Consider the following 23,505-nt stretch of genomic DNA (forward strand, 5'->3'; position numbering starts at 1 on the left):
TTGATGAATGTGTGTGTTAAACATAAAGGATGTTGAAATAATCAGATTAAATAATTTATTTTTTAATAAAAAATATTTTTGCAATTAAGCGATCATAAGTTCAGACTTTGGATGAGATTAGTGTGTCAGACCAGTACACAACTACGTCATTGTTAATGACCAACCAACACCACCTGATCATGTTTCTTTTGGCATTTTTGGCTTAACAAACACACCTTTTAAACACAGAGAGACAACAGCCAGATAAAAGTTAATATTAAAAAGTCAAGGGTCAAGAGCCCCACTAAAGCACACACTGACCACATTAATGGTGACTTCAAACAAACCATTCAACATCTAAACCTCTGTTCTCAATAAAAAACTTGTATAGATATATGACAGAAATTAAGTTAAACTGGTTAGTAATAAGTGAAGCTGCTGATGCTGTTTGTGGAGTTGTTTAATCCTCCTCTGCTGAGATCTTGAGAGATTTAATCACTTTTATTTCAGTTAATTTCATTCAGGCTGTGACTGCAAGTAAGTTGTAGTAATTATAAATTGTTTTAATAAATTATTTCTAAAATGGGATATTTTGTTTTGATTAAATCTATATATTTTTTTTTTGTTTAGATCAAAACTAGAGTTTAAATTAATTGACTTTCTTTAACAAGAAAAAATATACTTTTGTGCCAGGTTTTATAAAAGAGTTTTCATAGAAATATTGTTTAGTGCAAGTTATTTATCTTTAATTGGCTCAAGTTATAAAATATAGATGTGAACCATTAACATTTTTTTTTTTTTAATTTGATAAACGAAAACATATTGTTTAGTGCAAATTATTTATTTTTCATTGGCTCAAGTTATAAAATATAGATGTGAACCATTACCCTATTTTTTAATTGGATGAACGAAAACATTTTTTCAATGTATTATTATTATTATTATTATTTTTTATTTTTTTTTTTTAATTGGATAAATGAAAACATTTTTTTCAGTGTAAGGAAGTGATGTCATGCTAAATTTCTCCAAAACTGATGAAGGAACAAACATCTACATCTTGGATGGCCTCTGTGAGCACATTTTAAGGAAATTCGTTTTTGGGTGAATCAAAACCCTTTATAAAAATATTGAAAATGATGTACACTCATATGAGATGATTATTCTACAAGCAAATCGACACAGAGGCAATTGTGACCCTGGACCACTAAACCAGTCATAAGTGTCCATCTTTTGAAAATGAGATTTATAGATCATCACATAGCTGAATAAATAAGCTTTCCATTGATGTATGGTTTGGATATAAAACATTTATTTGTAAATCTGGAATCTGAGGGTGCCAAAAAAATCTAAATATTGAGAAAGTCACCTTTAAAGTTTTTATCGCTTTGACGTTCTTAGCAATGCATATTACTAATCAAAAATTAAGTTTTGTTAAGTTTAAATTTACAGTAGGAAATTTACAAAATATCTTCATGGAACATGATCTTATTATCCTAATGATTTTTGGCATAAAAGAAAAAGGTATCATTTTGACACATACAATGTATTTTTGGCTATTGCTACAAATATACCAGTGCTACTTAAGATTGTTTTTTTGTTCCAGGGTCACCATTTATTATTGCTAGTTAATGTTAGTTAATGCGTTAACTAATGAGGCTTTATTGTGAAGTCCTACCGTAATATGCATACTCCATACACAACTAAACAACAGAGGCAGAATTCAGAGTAAGGATATCACAAAATGCTGATCCACCAGTGCTAACAATATGAATAAGAGCTGGAATGGTGAAACAAATCACAATGACACGCAGCTCCCAAACACTGATCACAAATAAACAGCAAGGCATCAAGCTCACAACAGCCACAGCTGCCTCACCGTGAAATGACACAACTGCAATGCAGCAGCCGGCTGCGTATCAGCACAACCATGCAAAAAAACTTTAGGATTGAATCCAAGGATGTCTATTAAATGGATATGTGCAGTATGAGACTGGAAAAAAACAGACATAAAGGCGGGGGTGGGTATATATAGATATATAGCTTTACTCTGAAGCAGCAGCAGTTCATAAAAAAGAACTGTGTATCCAGGCCAATGGGTGTCAGTATAAAGTCTAAGACCAGTGACGCTATTAGGACAAATAAGAGACAACTAAACCTAAAAGTCAGGCTGTGTCTGAAATCTCACACTCTCCGAGTAGGTACTTATTTTGAATAGTAATTAATTAGAATATGTTTTAAAAAGTGTTTTCTATATATGTGTAATATGAATGTAATCATATAATACGTTATGTTGTCATTGTCATGTGACCTACCATCACCAGTTGCATCACTTTACTGTCATTGAGAAATCCAGTTGCACACTTATCAGTTCCTGTCCTCGTATTGGCTCTTCAGTACAACTTCAGGACTGCTAACATTGATAAACCTATATATGTGACGGTGTAGGTGATGGTGGAATGATGGACACTGCAAATCAGGTTGGTGGTCACTCAAGGCTTCTTTTAATTTTCCTATCCAGACACTGAGACAAACTGAAACATACAGGACCAAAGGTTGGTTAATTGGCAGCTCAATGATGACGCATGTCAGTCAGCAGCGAAGCTTCGTGAAACTGCTGGCTAATACATAGCACCGCCCCCTGATATAACGAACGTGATTGAGCGCAGTGCAACAACCAATGGCGTGTTTCCCAATTTATGTCTGAATTTAACTAGCATTATTTTAACTCCGTTACATATAGATCAAACCAAATTCTTGACGATGTCAGTGACTAGCAGGTTATTCTCTAACGAAAGAAGAGGCTTGACTGACAGCAAAGTGTTCAAGAGTTTTAACTATGAATGGGAGAGAGAGAGCAGTCTGTAATTTTCCACTAGCAGTGGGATTACCTGAGCCTGCTCAAATGTTGTTGGGAAAGCGCCATTCAGAAGGAAAGTGTTGATGATGTGTGGGAAGGAGTGTAGGAGAGATAGCTTGCAAGATGAGAGGGAATAGGGTCAAGGATGCAGGAGGTAGAATGGTTAGAGAGGAGAGGTTCAGAGACCTCAGCCTCTGTGAAAGGAGATAAAGAAAAGAGTAAAGAGTTGCACGTGGGTGGTGGCTGTTTGTGGGGCATTGACTGCTGTTGGTGTGTAGTGAGAATTGACTGCTGATGGTGTGTTGTCTTGTCTGTGAAAAAAAAAAAAAAAAAGAAAAAAAATAGCAAAGAGAGAGGTGGAGGAGGACAGAGCTAAATGCCTTGAGGAATGTATCGAAATTTAGGACACTAAACATTTTTGACTCATAAATATGACAAAATAGAGGTTTCTAAGTTAGATTTTCTAACCTTCTTAAGTAGCACTTAAGTACATATGTATAATTTCATAATTACTTTTACAGTCTGTATAATATGTTTAAATAGAGGAGACCGGGGGCAGTTGTAACATTTCTTACATTTTTCTTCATAACTCACAGACTACTTGAAATACACCAGTCATCTTTTAATACAAGAAACAACTATAGGTGCACTAATTAATAATACAATTGATATATTTTCACTAATAAGGAGAAGACTATAATATTAAATTAAATGCAAAAAGTCAGAGTGTTCGGGGGCAATTGTAACACAGAAAAATAAATCATATTAACCCACTGTATCTCAAATAAAAGCCTACCTCAAAGTAATTACTTACTGCTGTAGTATCTAATCACGTTTATATGGTTCAAAAGATGTAAGACACGTATGCTTTTAAAGAGCAAAAGTCTATTTCTATTTTTGCAAAAGACTAGGCAACTATTCCAGTGGCTGTAACAACATGGCAAAATTGAGCCAGAAGACTCAAGTAAGAGGTTGAAATCAAATTGATTAACCCCTGATAAAGTATTCCTGTTCATTGTTGTTGCATTTTTTGATGAATTTTGATGTTATGAGTAACAAAATGTCTTTCTCTGTGTTCAGGTTTGACTGTTGTAAAATTAATGCAAAAACTGCCATTTTAAATCAACATTTCAAACCCCCAAAAAATCTAAACCTTTAGAGAACCTTTGAGAATGTCTAAATATTTATCTGAATCCACAACTTAACAAAAATTAGTACTCATGTCTTAAAACAACTAGAGAATTTGTAAGCCTTTTATATAGAGCTATATGGAAATCTAGTGCCTAAATAATAGAATTGCAGATGTGTTTCATTTTTTACTTCCACCAGATGGCACTAATCTGACTTCGAAAAATTGGATTTTAAAGGCATTGTTTCTATTTTAACATGAAATACTGCAATAATTGAAAAATAATTTAAAAATATTAGATTTTTAAAAATATATATATATATTTCCCATGATTTTCAATGGGGAAAAAAAAAAAATTGACCATAATTATTGCATAAATATCAATTCTGTTGGGACCACTGTCGTCAAAATGATAGACAGTTAGCATACAGTTAATAATAATAAAGCAATTATAACCCCCCCAATACAAACAACAGACCAGAAACCCCCCAACACAACTGATGGCATATCTGAAAGAAGCATGTCCTTCTGGAATAACAGAGACTGGGGCAGCAGTCCTTTAGCGAGAAGGGTAGCAGCAAAGGGGTGCTCTGCTTATAAGCAGCTAAGAAAAGCAAGCCCCTTTAATGTGGTTCATATATATTGTATATATATATTGTATGTCATATTTAATGTCATATTCTAAACATTCTATTAAGTGTATTATTAATATACGAAAGAAAGCAATAAATGATGGCCAAATTAAACAATACTTGTAGATTTACACTAAAATCACCAGTAGGTGGCAGCAAGTCACTGTCTTAATGAGTGAGGCGTCGCCTCTTTCATTCATTCATTCAGCAAGGAAGCGACACTCCAATTTCCTATTCTATACTAAAAGCAGTATTTTGCTTATCAGAAATACATACTCCGTTTTAATGTTGCTTTAAATTGGGGTAGAATTAAACAAATGGCAAAGCTCAGCATTTTGTTTGCGTACCAGCAGGTACGTACATGCAGGTCTATCAACAACATGATACTGAAACACTAGATAAGCCTTAACAAGCAAACAAAATCCCAATATTGTGATAGCGTTAAAGCAAGACCTTCTGAAATAGCATAGACTGAGTCAGCATGGCGTTACAGAAGAGAAAAAGGGTGCTCTTCTTTATTAAGAAGCTGAGAAGAGCAGCATGCCCCTTTAATGCAGTACAGCATATGGTGCAACAGGCATTATCCATTATCCACATAATCGTTAGCTTTAATAACGAGTTTTTTTTTTTCTTTCTTTCTTTCTTTTTAGTAGCAAAATCTAAATACAGCGTGTTAAGTATCATATCAAGCATGTTACCGATACACTAGATAGCTTTAATCAACAGCATGTCACAGAATAAAACACAGCGTTTTGGAAATAATAGTTGGATAAATTTAATGAAACCGCATTCCCAGTACTAAAACAGCAAGCCTGTTTCACATCCAACAGTCTTGACAACAGATTTAAAAACAAGCCTCGCTGTGGTAAGTTTACTAGTAATATTACCAGCGTGTCATAATACAACCAATTAGCCCAAGCAACAGTGTGCCTAGCAAACAAACGTTACTGAATAACTAGCCTTAAAGGGGTCATCGGATGCCCATTTTCCACAAGTTGATATGATTCTTCAGGGTCTTAATGAAAAGACTATAATATACTTTGATTAAAAATTCTCAATTGGTTGTGTAAAACAACACCCTTTTTACCTTGACAAAATAAGCTCTGCAAAAATCATCTCAATCTGGTCGAGGTTTTAAATGCAAATGAGCTCTGCTCGCCCCGCCCCTCTCTTCTCTCTGTGGAAAGACGGTCTTGTTTACATTAGCCCCGTTCAGCCGCTAAACTTCCTAACTACCACATTATAAGGAAAGGCGATCGCAAAGATTCATAAAAAACCCTTATACTCACTTTTGCTGTAAGTGAAGCTGGATCATGAATGATTCGCACGAACATAGACGGATATATGTAGATCGGGAGGCGCATTCCCTTCACAAACAAATGTAATCTACAGCATCTTCAGCAGATCAGATGTCGGGAGTAAATGACGACCACTATGTTCATTATTACATCCAACAACACAACACCTCAATCGCTCAATCGGAGATATTCTTGTCTAACTTACATCCCTGCTCCAGCATCGAAACAAATAGGTCGGACTGTTACAACTGATCTGAGGTAAGACGCTCATGTCAATCAACTATCATGGGAGCGGCCTCTGTGGGTGTGACGGCACAACGACAGGCATCTGAGAATGGCAGAATGGCGGTCAAAGTGTTTACATAATGATATATCGTTGCGAGAAGCAGTGCTTGCTCAGGTCACTTCTGGGTCCATCAGCTTATATCAATCAACACAGCGAATTCGCGTTTGAGTTCAAGAACTCAAATCTGGTGAGAAACCCCTGTTGCGAAATCCTGATTGAACGCTTATAGAGAACGAAATCGCTGACTATCTGCTTTGCTTCTAAACAAGCGACAAAGCTGCCGAATAATACTGAATAGAGCTTATATAGGAATGCCGTGATAGGTGTTGTATTCCTATAGGTAGATGTGATCAGCTGAGAGTCAGCTGATGCGAGCTTGACTCACGTGACCTGCCAGAATTAATAGGTGTGTTCGACTTCATCTACAGCTACAGACGGCGATCAACGAGAGTAGCCGAGAGCAGTCGGGGTGGAGTTGAAAACGGAGCTGTCAAGTCGGACACTTTGTCAGTGAAGCTCTCGCGGTATTTGCATGCTCTATCACAGATGAAGTGAATTAAATGCTATATTTATCAAATACACAGACTTTTCAAAAGCGTTTTCATGAGCAACTGAAACATGTTTCATATACTGCTTAATACAGCGCCATCTGAACAAGAATAATGATAAACATAAACATATACTATTTAAATACTAATAAAGTGGGGTTATATATGTTTTTATCAGTGTTTTATGATAGATCTGACTCAATATAACATTGCGACTACAGTAAAAAACACTTTTATTGTTCTAAAAACACAGATTTGTCAGCATTATTGGACTTGAGGATGTTAGAATAAACCCAAAACACACGTGATCGTTGTCGTGGTGAATCTGGCCAACCGTGAAACAGCCATGTGGTCATCAGAGCTCCTGCAGCCGCTCTAGAGAAACTGCGCCGGCTGAGTCAGTCGCTGCTCTCGAATCGCTATCGCGGTACTTCGATGCCACACGTGACAGTCACGAGGCGTCAGTGCCGCCTCAAGTCGGACAAAATTTCTAACTGGCATGCACTGCTTCAAGTCAGAATTTGATCGAGCTGCGCAGCGCTGCGTTAAGTCGAACACACCTAATGGAATATGCTTAATTTAGTACCATGAAATTATCTCAAAATATAAAATAAAAAGGATACAATATTATTGAACAAAAATATATTACATTGGTTTTACTTAACATAAATAATAAAAAAAAATAATAATAATAATAATATTTATTTATTTATTTATTTATTTATTTATTTAAATAAATTCAGTTCAGTTTTTTTAAACATTTCAGATGTTCATTCACTGGTTAAATGTAGTTTTACATTTAAATATGTTCATTTTCCAACAGAAAAGTATGTCAACAAAGACAAACAAGGTGCTTAGCCTGGACCATGTGGCTCATGGGCAGTTGTAACACAATGTTGCAGCCATGATAAAATCTCATATGCTAGCTAGCCACACCTATATTAGCATAGGTTATTCATGTTATTTTTTTTATCAATAACCTAGAGATAAAATTTATGTAAGTTTAAATTCACAGTCATTTAAACTTATCTAAAAAGTTGAGTTTCATACCTCAAAATCATATTTTGTTGAACAATTCTGCTGAGGTGAAATGATTGTTCTTCTTTTTTTACAGGCAGAGAGAGAATCCTACTGTGCATGTGCAGATCAAATGCCATCACTCTAGTTTGTTTCTGATTGGAGGAACTGAGTGTGTTACAGTTGCCCCCAGTCTCCTCTATACTTCTGAATGTACTCTGTTCTGAATGTATTCTGTTGAAATGTGTATATATTTTATCATGAAGCTGCAAGTGAGTACATTTAAAATATATTAAATATCATATCAAATAACACAATACAGTTGAAATTGTAATTAAGACTTTACATGTACTTTAGTGTGCTAGTCTACACATACAAATAAAAACATAATGGCTTAAAATATACTTTAAAATAATACTTGACATTATTGTAAAAGTGTACTCTTTCTTTAAGTACACCTAAGTGCCTTTTATTTCTTTGTACTACCTGCAAGTACACTTTTTAATAAGTGTGTCTTTCTTTTTGTGTGCAAATCACTACTGAGGTTTTGATGTTCATGAAGAACATCAGATAACCTGAGCTGTTGCACATGCTGGCCTCGAGAAGAGAGGACATATGTTGTCTAGACAGGATGTTAAAGTGTCTGTAGCATCATTTACATACAGAGAGGAGAAGTGGGTGAGAGCGAAGTGCGGCAGACACAATAGAGGGGAAATTAACACTCGCCAAGCGTCAAATCTGAGAAAAGGTGCTTTTGGTTTAGTATAGAAATTGAGTTACTCACTAGCTGACGAGTATAATAACACGTTTCAAAGCTTTTTGTGATATTGCATTTACAAATACAGTACATGCATAAATGCATAACTGACTAAATGAATAATTGAATTGCTGTCAATGGAGAAAGATGTTTTTTTGAATGCACAATGATGTTTGAAACTCTCACAAATCAAATCTGAACAAGCAGCTACGTTTTTCAAATATTGTACCTTAAGTCTTGAAAACATACTCTGTGTCACACAGTCTGAGGGAAAAATATTAATAGCCAATTATCTTCTGCGAATGTCTCTAGCAAACAGCCAAATCGTACAAGCCACTTAGAAGAAATGATTCTATTAACTGCCAAAATATGCCAACGGGTGTCCTCACACGCTATAATGCCAAGAATTTCTGGCACTGTAAACAAGGACCAAACAGAAAACCCTCAGTCAATTTTTTCTGCACTGCTACCGTGAATTGATATTTTTGTGTGTGTGTGTATGTGTGTCTGACTCTCATAACTCTTCTTTTCAGAAGGCAAAGCAGTTTATGGCTCAGCAGAAAGTGTTTGCGTGAATTGGTTTATACACACACACACGCACACACAAAGAGAAAAAAAAATTAACAGTATCTCTCCTCAAGCAGAAAAGACACTGATACTAAAAAGCTTAAAGTGTCCCATTCGCAGAGCTAGAAAAACATCATCTGGTGACCAGAAATAAGGATACAGGCATGTTCAAGACTTTCTATATTTCTTTTTTTTGTTGTTGTTTTTCTTTATGCAGACAGATTTCTGAATAGGCACACATATTTTAGTAGATAAAGTCATTTTCTCAACTCATCTGCCTTTAATAGTAATGTAATAAAATAAATTAGGACCGAAAGTGTTGTCCGATGTTTAGTGGCTGTGAGGTGAAGTCATGTGACCATGGTATTGTTAGTTTATAGCCTACATTTATTTTTAGTAATTGCATTTATGCTTCAAAATGTATTGTAGTTGTGTTCATTCGGAAAGATCATGATGATGAACAAAACATGTAACAATCATAAACTTCTGCTGGTCACAGAGCTTATTTTCTGTAGTAATACAAAAGCCAATAGAAAAATCCTGTAGGGAATCAGGGTGATGTGAACTTCAAGGTTGGTCTACAAAAATATGTCATCACTGCAGTACTTTATTATTTCCCAGGATAAAAGATGGGCATGTAACACAGCCATGTGAATAAAAAAAAAAAAAAGCACTTAGTCTCACTTTTTTTTTTTTTTTTTTTTTTTTTTTTTTTAAAGAACTTGATTTTGTACAAGAACATGCTCTCATGCTTGGTGGTTCAAGAAATGCATTATTTTTCACATAATTTTGATGAAGGCCCACCTTCCGAACAACGAAATGTGTTGTGATTGGTTAGCTGTCCCACTGCATTGCAATTGGTGAACAGCTTAGACGGTCCTGCTACGCCTCTTGCCAAAGCAGCAAGTTTTGTGTACAACTGTTAGCACAAGCTAAATTAAAGTGATTCTTACATTTTAAATATGGATATTTTTCTTACAAAAATGCATCGATTCGCTACAGGAGGCCTTTATTGAGGCACTTTTTATTATGGATGGATGCACTTTATTGGACTTGTTTTGGACTGATGAAGAGAAACACCCGTCTATGCCGTTCTAAAGTTTGGGAGTGCCAGGATAATTTGTAATATAACTCCAGTTGGATTTGTCTTAAAGAACGAAGTCATATACACCTAGGATGTATGGAGGGTGAGTAAATAATACACTACAGAAGTTTTGGGTCCTATCGTCAGCCTGCCAGATCACTGATACATGAAATTATCGTGCTAATTTATTTAATTATTTACATACTTAGTTTCATTTCCTGGAACCAGCTCCAACATAAGGCTAAAAGCAGCCTAGCACTAACATTATCAAAGAACATCATCACTGATCAGCCTAGCCTAGTCTAGTGCAAGCTTATGCATTTAAAAAACACCCGCGTTATAAGTAAAGCTATCTACACTGTATGATGAATAAATATGTTACCACACGTCTGCGGCGCTTTATGGCTCCGGCGTGTTCACCGGAGTAGATCACGGCTAGTCAGTGCTTGACACCAGTCAATGCTTCTGTTTAAACCAGCGGCGCCTCTGCGGTGCGTTGCGGCTCTGCCGTGGCCACTCTAGTCAATGCTTGTGTTTATACCCGCCGCGCTGCGGCTTGTTGAAGCAACTCAGAAGCGGCTTTCCGCACTGCATCGCTAAAGTTAGGCTTCCCTACCCACCCCCCAACCATTCGAATTTCTGTAGGCAGATTTATTTTAATAATATTCTAATGGGCTGAGTTGTGACATCATAACATCAGGAAAACAAACAGTGTAGTCCAAAGGAACCGTTCATTGTGGTTCTTGAAAAGGGATTTTTTAATAACAAAATATCTCCCTTTGGACTTTGAGTTTTGTAACTTTGTAGATCTGTTTTGCCCAAACATACAAAAAGTGAAAAAAACATAATAGAACCCCTTTAATAAAATCCTTACAGTTACTGAGTGTTTGTGACAACTTGCCCCAGCCTTCCCATAGTTAAAATGATAATTATGCAACAGTGCTAATGCTGATTTGATCAAACTACACCATTCTGTTGGAATCTATACTACATATTTTAGTGTAGTAATATCTTAATTTTCCTTTTCAGCTTGTTCGTTAGTGTTTTGTTAATATAAAATTGCATTTTAAGAGTTAAGAACGATAGGAGTTCATCTGAATAGTGTGAGGCCTTCACTTTCTAAATAATGAATACCACTGATGTACCTCAAGCGCAGGGACCGTATGGATCCACTATAGATGACCTGACAGCTTTACTAGAGGGATTGTGATATGATAAAAGTTAAAAGGGGTCAACAGTGATGTGCAGTGCTGTGGTAAATGCTCATGTCGTTTTATATCTGCTCCCTCACACTCACACTGTTAGAAGACATCCTTACAGATAATGTAAGAGCGAAGGAATTATTCATGAAAGGTTTTGAGATTATAAGAAGAAACAATTTCTCTGATACGGCCGTGTTCTGTTGACGCATGGAAAATGTACTCCACTAACAGTGAATTTTGAATGCCTCATAAGGTTGCAGACAGCCAATTCATAATACACTTTTTCATTTGTTAAGTAGTCAATATAGATTTTAGGAGCACTAATTCCTAAATGTAGTTTTAGTTCCTCTTTGGGGTTTTTAATAGGCACAGTCTGATTTCAGTTAATTTGACTTTTAACTGTAACAGTGCAATGTAATAAACAACAAAAATATAACACCTGGAAGCATAATGTTTGCTCATTTCAAATAAAGATGTGTCTCTTTTTCTCTCTCTCTGCTCCTTAATTTTATAATTTATGTTTAAAATGTAAATCTGGTGTTTAGGATGTTGTTCTTCTCTTGCCAGGCTGCCATCATTAAAAAAATACAATTATGCATCTAAAATGTTTGTGTGAATAAACAAAATAAACATGCAACCTCTAAAAGTGTAACCATAAACAATGTGGTTACAACTTGCAAACTGTGGTTGTACACATGCCATAGCTGTCCATATAAAAGCTTACCTTAAATTAAAACCAAGAACATTCCTCTACCTAGAACATTTCTTTATCAGTTGAATCTATTCAATCTCACATTTCATACAAATTCCATTCATTGTGCATTTCAAATTTCTGATCACAGCTTTATTAGAAAAACTTGGCTTTGACTGAAGCCTGCTTGAAGCCTTTTTTTTTTTTTTTACTTAGATTGCTTATCAAGTTTTGAGAGTTTTGAATGAAAAGTTGTAAAGGACAAGCATGTACTGATTTTACTTTACTCAAAAATGAACTTGCTGTTATTATTTATTTATTCTTATATTTTTCTCAACTCATAAGCATACATATGTTAATACCAGAAGGTTCATGCTGCTTCATAATGTGACAACAGATGTCCCTGGTCCCCATCCACTTTAATCTTTTGAGCAACTTGAACATTCCTCTAAATGCTAGACAAGCAACACAAGACTTTAGAATACAGAATGACTAGGAAGCCACAGACTATGAACCCAAAATTAAAACTAACAAATTAATCCACAGGTATAAGACCATCTGTTCACTTTTAAAAACTCATCTAATGTTTCCTAGGCTCCCAGCAGCACAGATAAAAATATGCAAACCACACTCCTGCAGTTTATGCTCTGTGCGTCAAGACTTCATCCTTGAGATTTTACATTCAAATCTCTACATTACCAAAAAACTGAACTGGGTGTTGTTAGGAAAGCTTTTCCAGGTGGGTGAGAAAACCAGAGCTAAACTCTTTATACTTCAGCGGTATATCTACAGAAAAGCCAGTGTTTGTTTCTTTCTGAAATGCTCCTGTATTTTTACTTCTCCTGCAACTCAGATGAAAAGTGTTGCCAGTTTGTTTAAGCTTCAACCTGACAGATAAAATGCAAACTGTACTCTTGCTAGTGTAAGTGTAAATGGCAGTTGCAAACTGGCAGAGTGAATCCATGATGAAATATTGGACCTCAAATCCTCATCCAACTACACTGATAGCCTAGCACAGCAGCCATTATTTACCCTTATTTATACTCTGCCATTATTTCTGAGAAAATAATCTTATGAGTTCAATTCATCAATTTTTATTGACATAATTTGTAGCATAATACCATTTACCAGAATAATTCAACTTATCCTCTTGTTTTAAAAATGCCATGAGCAGTGTATTACCAGTAACACGAGTTACATAATCAGATTACATTTTCATGTAACTAGTAATGTACTTTTTTAATATACAAGAAAATATCAGAGTTACTTTTTCAAATAAGTAATGCCAGTTACTTTTTTTCCAGTTTATTGATTGTCAGCTTTCATGTTATCGTGTTGAGAGAAAACAGTGAGAAATTGCTGAAGAGTGTTGAACTTCATGCACAGCAAAAAGGTTATTTATTTCACTTTTTGACCTTTTTTTGCAAGCCCAGATGAGAAAAAGTAATGCAAAAGTAACATAACACATTACTTTCCATAAAAAGTAACTAAGTAACTGAATTAGTTACTTTTTTAGGGAGCAATGCAATATTGTTAATGCATTACTTTTAAAAGTAACTTTCCCAACAGAGTATATGTAAAAAAAAAAAAATAAATTGTACCAGTTAGTATGTCCATATTCAGCCTGGTCTCATTGTTTGTACGTATTTGTGGTATTTATACGTAACATTTAGAGGGATTTTTGTAAGTTTTTATTGATGCTAAAGCATACAGTTTAGACTATTTCAACGTTTAAAATGTACAAATCACTAGCTAAAAAACGTAAATATGTATGTATCTTTTATATCATTAAGATATTTGTTTCAATGCCTTTTTATCATTTTATCAATAAGCGATTTAGATTTATATACCCCTTAACCTACCATTAACCGTTAAGTGCAATCACAATCATTTATTTATTGCAAAAATCAGTCCATCATCAGTCCAAATGACGATGCGCTGCAGCCGCAGTCCTCTCTGGTGGAATACGGAAGGTTTGTGAGGTGCAGAGCAGAATTTAAGTTGTTAACCGCTGAAAATATTATCCAGATTATTTTCCCTATCCACTCCTTGAAGGTGCATGCGCATCATTCAAAACACACCTAACCAGAAACACGGCATGTCGTAATTTTGTAATGCCATTTTGTAATTATGATGCGTGTTCAGTGTATTTTATGGTTGTATTGTTAGTCACAGCATGTCGGAGAAAACGCCTTTTGTGTCCCATCACGTTAATATTACATTAATGGTTAAATGATTGCAGAAATGTTATTTATTTTAAGGGTTTAAAGTGTAGTCTTGTTTAACATTCTTGGAAACGAGCTGGCAGCAGAAATCACACAGAACATAATGAAATGAAATGTAATTCCATATTAAGTAAACGATTAAACAATTTAATAATTCAGTTGAAAACATAAGGTCATTGGTATGACAACTAAAATCAACAATGAAATTAATGCCACAATTTCAGTATTCATAAGGATTTGTTTTTAGGTGTGGTTAATACGTCAGGATTGTACATTTAAAAGCTGAAAATATGTAAGTATTTGTACGTTTAGATGCTGTAAATATGTCAGTATTGTTTTAGTGTCTTGAAAAACGTAAGTAAATGTACGGTTTGTAGAACCACATTTTACGTAAAATACATACAAATTATCATGAGATCACATTGCCATATTTACTGGTCCCGGGCTATTTTTTTCCAGTTTGAAAACTCTAGGGGGCAGTTTCCCAGACATGGTTTAAATTCTTTCAAAAAATGAAAACACTGTCATTAATTACTCACCCTTGTGTCGTTTTAAACCCATAAGAGCTTTGTTCAACCTCAGAACACAAATAAAGATATTTTTGATGACATCTGTGAGCTCTCTGATCCTCCATAGACAGCAAGGGTCCGACCATGTTCAAGGTCCAGAAAGATATCAAGAGCATTGACTAAATTGTTCATGTGACATCAGCCATTCAGCTGTAATTTTATAAAGCTACGAGAATAGTTTATGTGCGTGCAAAAAAAAAAAAAAAAAAAAAAAAAAAAAAAAAACGTTGATGTTCTTGATACCTTTCTGGACCTTAAACGTGGTAGGACTCTTGCTGTCTATGGAGGGTCAGAGAGCTCTCAGATTTCATCACAAATATCTTAATTTGTGTTCCAAAGATGGACGAAGGTCTAACGGGTTTGGAATGACAGTGAGTAATTACTGACAGAATTTTCATTTTCTATCCAACTATCAATTTAAGTCAAAACTAAAATGGCTTTTTGAGACATTTCTTAACTTGAGGTTAATTAGTTCTAGGGAGTCACACTAATCAGCTACACTTTGTGACGCCTGATTATTTTAATGATGCACACAAAGTGCTGACGTGAGAACACAAAAAAAGCCAGGGGTGGAATCCTAACAAACAGTGGAACTAAAGTAAGTCATCCAACCAAACAACGGACAAAGGTAAAAGAAAACAAATTCAAAGAATGTCTGTGAATTCGAAAGAAAAAAGAAAAACTCTCTTGAAGCAACCTGTCAAACCACCCAATTATTGAGAACAAACAGCATGACTCATCAATTGAAAACAAGAAAAATAATGCCTGGAGTAAAATTTGCAATGAATTTAACTTAAATGAAAAAGTAAGCCAATGCACAGTCCAACAAGTTCAGATAAGATAGCTGTAGTTATAAAGTTGGCCCACTTTTACAAATCAGTCACCCTGATAAGTTTGTTTTGTGTAACACAACATGTGGGACCTAAATATATCTGATCCAGAAATCTATCAGCATAAAAGGAGTAACATAATTTCAAAATTGTCATTTAAGATCCTAAAAACATAAAAATAGTTAAAGGGGCACCTACTAAGCAAAATCTACTTTTACATGGTGTTTAGACATAAATGTGTGTTGGCAGTGTGTGAACACAACCACCCTACAATGTTAAAAATGCACCCACTCCTTATTTTTTAATCTCCATTAAACCAAATCGTGGCGTGTATCAAAGTATTTTATTTGATCAGCGGCGTGAACTAATCTCGCCAGTGCAGCACTTATCAAATAAAATACTTTGATAACACACACAATGTTTAATACAATTAAAACATAAAAACTGTCCATTTAGTGGCGCCATTGAGATGCGCTGATGACAGGCCAGTGCAAGCTCTGTAACATTGTGTTTGGATTCCCACATTTATAGCTGAACACCACTTATCTTTTTTTGCTTTTACAGACTATTTATTGCCATAGGTATGCAATGTAAAGATGTATATGCTATGCGCTCTTCTGAAGACGGGTGGAAATGCAGATCATTTGCATTTAAAGTGTATACAGACATAAGCTACTTAAAATAAAGTGTATCAAGATTGTACTTAAGTGTACTTCATGTGCATCTATACTGTACACCTTATCCAGCTGCACTATAGTTTGATTTAACCCACCAGTACACAGATTAAATACTTGTAATACTTTTGTGTATTAATGTAATACTTTTCTAATTACATTACATTTACATAATATTACACAGACATAAGCTACTTAAAATAAAGTGTATCAAGATTGTACTTAAGTGTACAAATAGCTGTGTAACAGACTTGGCCTGTTACATATGTGTAACAGTGGCTGCCTATTACATCTACATCATTACAAACTGTAATTACAGGCTGTTCAATAACTTAGTTACATGGTAAGTACATTTTGTTTCATGTAAGTACAACGGCTACTACTAAGTACTTAATTACTCTGTATTATGGACACCTTAAAATAAAGTGTTACCTTTATCTTTGGCGGTGTCTGCTGCGAAGAGCCGTAAAAGTTTTAATAAATGAGTGTCCACCTCGTGTAGGAGATTTAATGCAGGTGTGGTTTAGGTTGCGGTTTTTATATTAAATTAGTGCTGCTGTCAGATAACAGGTCAGGTGCTCTGTCAATTACTGCAGGTGCAGGGCGGGTGCAGGTTTATCAAATAGGACACAAGCAGGACTCTGATAATAGGTGCCCTTTAAAGAAGACAAATGCTGTTGCTCGGAGGGAGCATTTTAAGACTGGTGGTGGACCTCCAGAAAGACCAGAGACTAATGACCTAGGACGCTTGTTGACTGTGTTCATCGATAGCCAGCAACCCCTAGAAGGAATCCCCGATGATGACAAATATGGACATTTCAAAAGAGGCGCCAGTCCAGTCCTCATTTAGTATGCAACCTTCCTTCAACATGCGCCATCCTCTGGATCTCTAGTACGGATGTCAGCTTGCTGTTGTTCAGGTCTGACTGAATGAAGATAGGGGGTGAACAAGAAGTTAGACTGTGCATCCCTATTGTCTCTAAGCATGATTCCATTATGCAGGCGTCTTTCCAACTGAGCATACAAAGAGGAGTTTTGGAAAATCATTGAGTCATTAATTGTATTTTTCTCAGTGTTGGACAACTGCATAGTGGGAGTGCACAGACCTTGTACATTGAACCAGACTTTATGATTTGTGTACTCTTTAGCATCTGTTGCACTTCATCAGAACATGACATTCGTCAATACAGCCAGTGACTCCAGGGAATTTACCATATTCATACAGCTCCATCTTGTAGATGACCTGGGCAGCAGCGTCAGGGACCTTGATGTGATCTCTCAGTTCACAAATAGCATTGCAGATTTTGTGAACTATTTTACACACAGTTTTCACGATGGAAAACTGCATGCCAAATGCCTCAAGGTGATCAGTACTTGCAGGGAAGAAGGAATAGGCCTTCCCCTAAAAGAGTGAGATGAGAGCATTGGTTTAAGCAAACAAAATATGTCAGCAGCATTTTGTTTGTACATACGAAAACTGTAGCAAAAATTGATTTAATCAAAATCACTCAGTGGGTTGCTCCTGTAAATAATTGCCTTTCTGTCTGATCTTGGTGGTGCTCTTTTATCATCATTGAAATAGTCCAGGTAATCAATTTTCCTCTCATGCCAAGGTCAACCTGGAGGCCAACATCAGTTAATCTGGAGTTAAACCTGCCTCTGGCCAGGTTTAAGTTATTCCTTGTCTTAAACCAAGAATAGCTCTGATCCTCCTCCTGGCAATCAGACTTTATTTAACCCTCTGGGGTCTGAGGGGAGAAGTTTTGACATGCCCTGACATTTGTGCTTTTTTCAGTATCTTAAAAACATATTAATGGCTAAAGTCTGATTACACTGTAATCAGCACAAACTGGGCTACAATAATGTGTAAGCAACATCAATGTACATGTCTGTGTTTTTGAGAAAACAACGTTTATGCGTGGTTAGTAAAAAACTAAAAATTTTAAGTCACTGAAATAAGGCCATGAAACACATTCAGAACATTTGTGCACAAGACTCTTGAGAACTGGATGTGGTAGGCTAGAGTTTTTTCTACAAAATGATGTGAAAATCATCTCATTCAGTCGTTCACAAAAAAACAATATACTTATTTAAATTTTCTAAGACGTGTTTTGTGATCGAAAGGGAATATGCGAGGGAGTGACAATGGCCATTGAATAATTAGTGATTTACACCTGAGAGACAAAAGGCCCTCCCCTAATGGCCCATCAGTAAGACTGTGACTGTCAGGTAAGAAACAATGTGAGAAGATTCAAAGATTGGGGTTTTAGATTATCTGTATTTTATTTACAACACAGTATAATATAAACATACATTATGAAGGTTAAATACACATTATTAAGCACACTGATCTAACCACAGAGATGAGAACAGACGTTGTGTCATTCCTGAAAACTGTTTTCTGAATTCTGTTCAACAAGTAACACAAGTAAATCATACCTGATATTTAAGTGCTTGCGAAACTCATCATCAGTAGTCAAGGAACTTGTTTTACCAATAGAATATCAGTGTAGTTGAAGATCTGTTGTTGGTACAGTGCTCTCAGAGAAAAAGTTTGCAGGATTCATCTGTTGTGCAGGTACCAGATCACAAACAATCAAGATTAGAAAAAGTGTGAGACAATTTTAAAACATGTCCGAGAAATGCTATTTCAATTAGCTCAATTTAAATGTGCATTTTTGTCTAAGACTAGTGTTAATCCCTGTCTGGGAAACCGTCCCTAGCAGTTTAAACTAGTATAGGGCCCTATGAAATCCGTTTTATTTTTCCCAAATTCCGTTTTTTCCCGTTTTCATTTTTCTCAGCTCCTTTTTATGGGTTCAGTTAAATTGTATTAATCAAAGAGCATGTCTAATTAATTAAAATCATGGAAGTTATATAATTTCACATCAATTTAATAAAGGTTTAACAAAAAAAAAATGTTTAGGGCCCTATAAAATGTTTTATTTTTTTCTCACCATATGTTTTATTGGTATCAAATTCTGTGTTTTAGCATGTCTAAGTATTTGAATGCATACTTAATTTATTCAAATTTATTCTTAAAATAGCCTTATGAAAGTTTTTTTTTTTTTTTTTTTTTTTTTTTTTTTACCCTCAGAAATTCTGTGTTGTGTATTTAAAATGTTCTGGTTATCAAATGAAGGCATAAAACATTTATTTAATTTATCTTTTAATTATTGAAAATTAAGCAAACTGCAGAACAGAATGCAGCTTATAAAGACAAGTGATAATGATGAACTTAATTAAGGCACAGGTGAAACAAGGTAAACTAATGATGATTAAATGAGGACAGGAAACAGGAACAACCAAATATGGGCACAAGAGGGAGAAACCAACATAAACAGTCCATAGACAGTCCATGTGACAGTCTTCAAGTTAAACCGGACTTTTATTTTGACAGGTTGCCGTGTCATTAAAATGGTATTTTTGCAGCGTAATATTTACAGATACTAGTCCATATTGCGGTTTGATTTAAGTGTAATGACCTACTTTTGATTAATTCAAACTTTGACAAATTCCGTGACATTCCAAGTTATTCAGTAAATTCCGTCTTTATGACTGGATTCCGCGATTCTGTCCGTGTTTTCCGCATTTTCTAGCACAAAAAAAAACATATTTATTGCATACAAGTTTTTGGGGGAAAAAAGCACAGACATGCTGTGCACTAGAAGGCTGTGTGACTATCCATGTCAAAAAAAGACAAAGTATACTTAAGCATCAAAACAGTAACTGTTACTATCCTTACAAATTCCTAGAAGAGAAATACCAGTATTTCTCAAATAAATAAATAAATACTGTATTGTATCAGAAATAGAAATACGTAATACCGTAATCACCATGCATAATTTTAAGGCTTGCTAATGTGATTTGATTTTGACTTTATCTGTGCCATGAAATCTCCCAGAACTGGATGGGAAATAAAAGAAAACAGAAAAGTTAATCAAATAAATCCACATAAATATGTCAGGTGAGTAGGATTTAATGTGTTTATATAGTTACACTGTAAAAAACCTGCAAAGCAACTAAATCATTTTGTTACAAGACATATCATAAACTGACACAGCACCGTGGGTATTTGTCATCTTATCCCTGTTGTAAAAAAGGCATTTGTATTCACAAACTCACTTCTGTAATCTTGCAATAACACAAGAGACAACGAGAATGGCCTAGAATGGCAATTAAACTATTACTCCTTGTACCTGAACACGTCCTGAATATATTTGATGCCCACTAACAGATGGCAGCAGTCTGATGATATAACCAGCTTCTATAAAGGTTAAAAGTTTGTGAGAAAACATTTGCCTTCTTTTTGCTGCTTATTTATTTTAGAGCGAAAATAAAAAAATCTTTATGTTCACTAATTGGGACGCTGCATTAAAATAAAACTAATTTGATTTACATCAAGAAATGATTTAAACATATTGTCAAAAATGTACTCCAAAATAGGAATTAGGAAAAAGTAAGAATATATAGTCTCTGGTTGATAGTCCAGATCCTTTTTACAGTAAATAACATTAAAGTGCCTGATAGAAGAAAATCTTATTATCTCTTATTGAAACTTATTAATTCTTATCTGTTTATGGCAGAAATAAATCTGAGTGTGTAAGCGTCTCTAGGATGTTCAGAAATATAATCTCACTCTTGTTTGATGTCAGTGTATGTGTGTGTGTGCTGTGCATATATATAATGTTTATTGTGTGTCAGCCTGTGACACCTGCAGACGGCAAATTTGTTTTTCCTATTAACTCTGTGTATAATCTCTTCCATGCTTCTGCCTGTCTTCAGACGTCAGATCTTGATCGGAATACCAAGGAGCTCCGGACAGATGTTCCACAGGGAAGATCACAGCTGATTAGCAATTCCATGCTATTATTTTCAAGGTCACCTGTATCAGGTTGCAAAAATACAGAAGAAAAAAAAGATTTTCATAATAATTTTAAAATAGTGAACAAAAAAATGTGTATGAATGAGCTATGAAAAAGTATGTGTGCTTAATTGTATTTAATGTGCACATGTAGTGTAATTAAATCTTAAAAGGATATTGAACTGTACTTGAATACAACATTATTAAAATGCAAGGTCTGTTAGTTGTGCTTAACGAGATACTTTCATGACTTTTACGGTTTTTAAAAGTGCACTTTGTATTAAAATCAAATGAACTTTTTTTAAGGTACATTTACTTTTATCATGCTTTAAAGAAGCACACTTATTTTTGTGTGTTGACTAACATACTAAAGCCCATGTAAAGATTCATTTTTAACTGTGATTTGTTATTCAATAATGCATTGAAACTGAACATATTTTAAATGTACTGCAATAGAAATGGCACTGAAGTAAATTTTAGTTTACCATAAATGCTTTTCAATATATTAAAGCAATAAAGCACATTCACTATATTTCAAATACAATAGAAATATGTAATTTACATATAAAGATGTACTCACAGTAGGTTCTACTTAAGAGGCTCAAAAAGCACATTTAAAATTCAGCTATTGGATTTAATATAAATTTAACCTAATGCATTTAGTGTATTATTGGTGTAAGTATGTTGTGTACTACTTTTTTCACATGGGAAATTAAACCATGTTGATCTGTGTAGAGGGCCTCTCGTACGTGATTGCTACCTCTGGGTTTTGTTTTGTGTGTTTGTTGTTATCTTTGTTTGTTCGATTGTCATTTGTATGGTACAGTACATAAAGTGGGAAATAAAAAGACATTTGTTAACTGGAGAGACAAAAATGAAGGACTCTTTAATACATCAAAAACAACGTTTGTTATTTACTGAGTCTGTTTTTGTGATTCTTTGCTTTGTTCACTTCTGAATTAAACAACATCTGGTGTTTGAAGGGCAAAGAGAGGAGAATAAAACAAAGTGTATTTCAGAACTGCAGATGTTGATACTCCGGTATTTCAAAGACTGAAATGAAGGTCAAACATCAAATTAAAGTGTAAGTTTGGATTGATTGATTGATGTATTTATTCAAAATCAGTTGTATGCCAAACTATAACGTCATGTTTTTGCAACATGCTACTTTTGGTTGTTCCTAGGTGATAAAAATTTAAATATTCAGTTGTTTTGTAGCCAATACTTAAAGGAACAGTTCACCCATACATGATTAATTGCTTAAAAATGTACAGTACTTACCCTCAAGTTACTGAAGATGTAGATGAGTTTGTTTCACTGCAGAGGATCCATTGGTGGGCAAGTGATGTAATGCTAAATTTCTTCAAATCTGATGGCCTGAGGGTCAGCAAAATTTCATTTTTGGGTCAATTTTATTTTGAAAAAATAACCCTAGTCTGGAAAAAAAAAAACTTAAACAAAAATCGTACTGAAAGTATTAAGTGTGACAACCCCAGTCTTCACTACCTCAGATGGTTCTGGATCATTTCCATTATTATAGCTCTACCAACTGTTTTTGTTTTTGTTTTTCCCCCCCAAGTAGTTTCATCCAAAGTTGCATGTCTATTGCATGAGAAAATTACAGAAGAACATAATGTGTTTCTGCTAGACGTTCAAAGATCAGTACTTTGACCTTTTATTCTTTTATTAAACCCCTTTTTCCATCTTTGAAGTTTAGTTGCTGTGATTTCATCTGGCTATATCTCCATAATAAGCATAGTGTTTTTAATTTCGATAAATTGGCAAGCACAAACAGAGAGAAGGCAGTTGAGTTGTTGTTAAATGTGTGTGAGTGTATTGTGCGGGTCTGGCGTGATATGTGGATGACACATCAGAGTTGTTTTGTGGATATGCTTCTTTGACTCCAGCACCGCTGTTTTGTTATGCAGAGAACTCACTTGTTCCCAAAAGACCTCCAGTTCTTGTTACTCTGTCTAAAATGACAGAAACGTTGTCAAAGGACCGCAGAGCCTTCTTGTCTGCCTTGGGGAGACATCTTAGAGAGGGGAAAGAGTCTCAATGGAAAAGAGAGGGAGCTAATTTGATATGCTCTGACAATTACTGTCCTCATAATCTCAGTGTTCTCATGACCTGCGATTGCATTTGACTTGCATTTGGCATTCTGTAGCAGAATATGTGAAATTAAATTCAAGTTTAAAGATGAAATCAAAACTGACACAAAAAGCACATTCCCTTGTTGTCCATAATACAAAAAGGATGATTAGAAAGACTTGCGTGTTTACAATGGGACTCAAAG

The sequence above is a fragment of the Labeo rohita genome, chromosome 10 (genome assembly GCF_022985175.1).
Source record: "Labeo rohita strain BAU-BD-2019 chromosome 10, IGBB_LRoh.1.0, whole genome shotgun sequence".
NCBI lineage: Eukaryota > Metazoa > Chordata > Actinopteri > Cypriniformes > Cyprinidae > Labeo > Labeo rohita.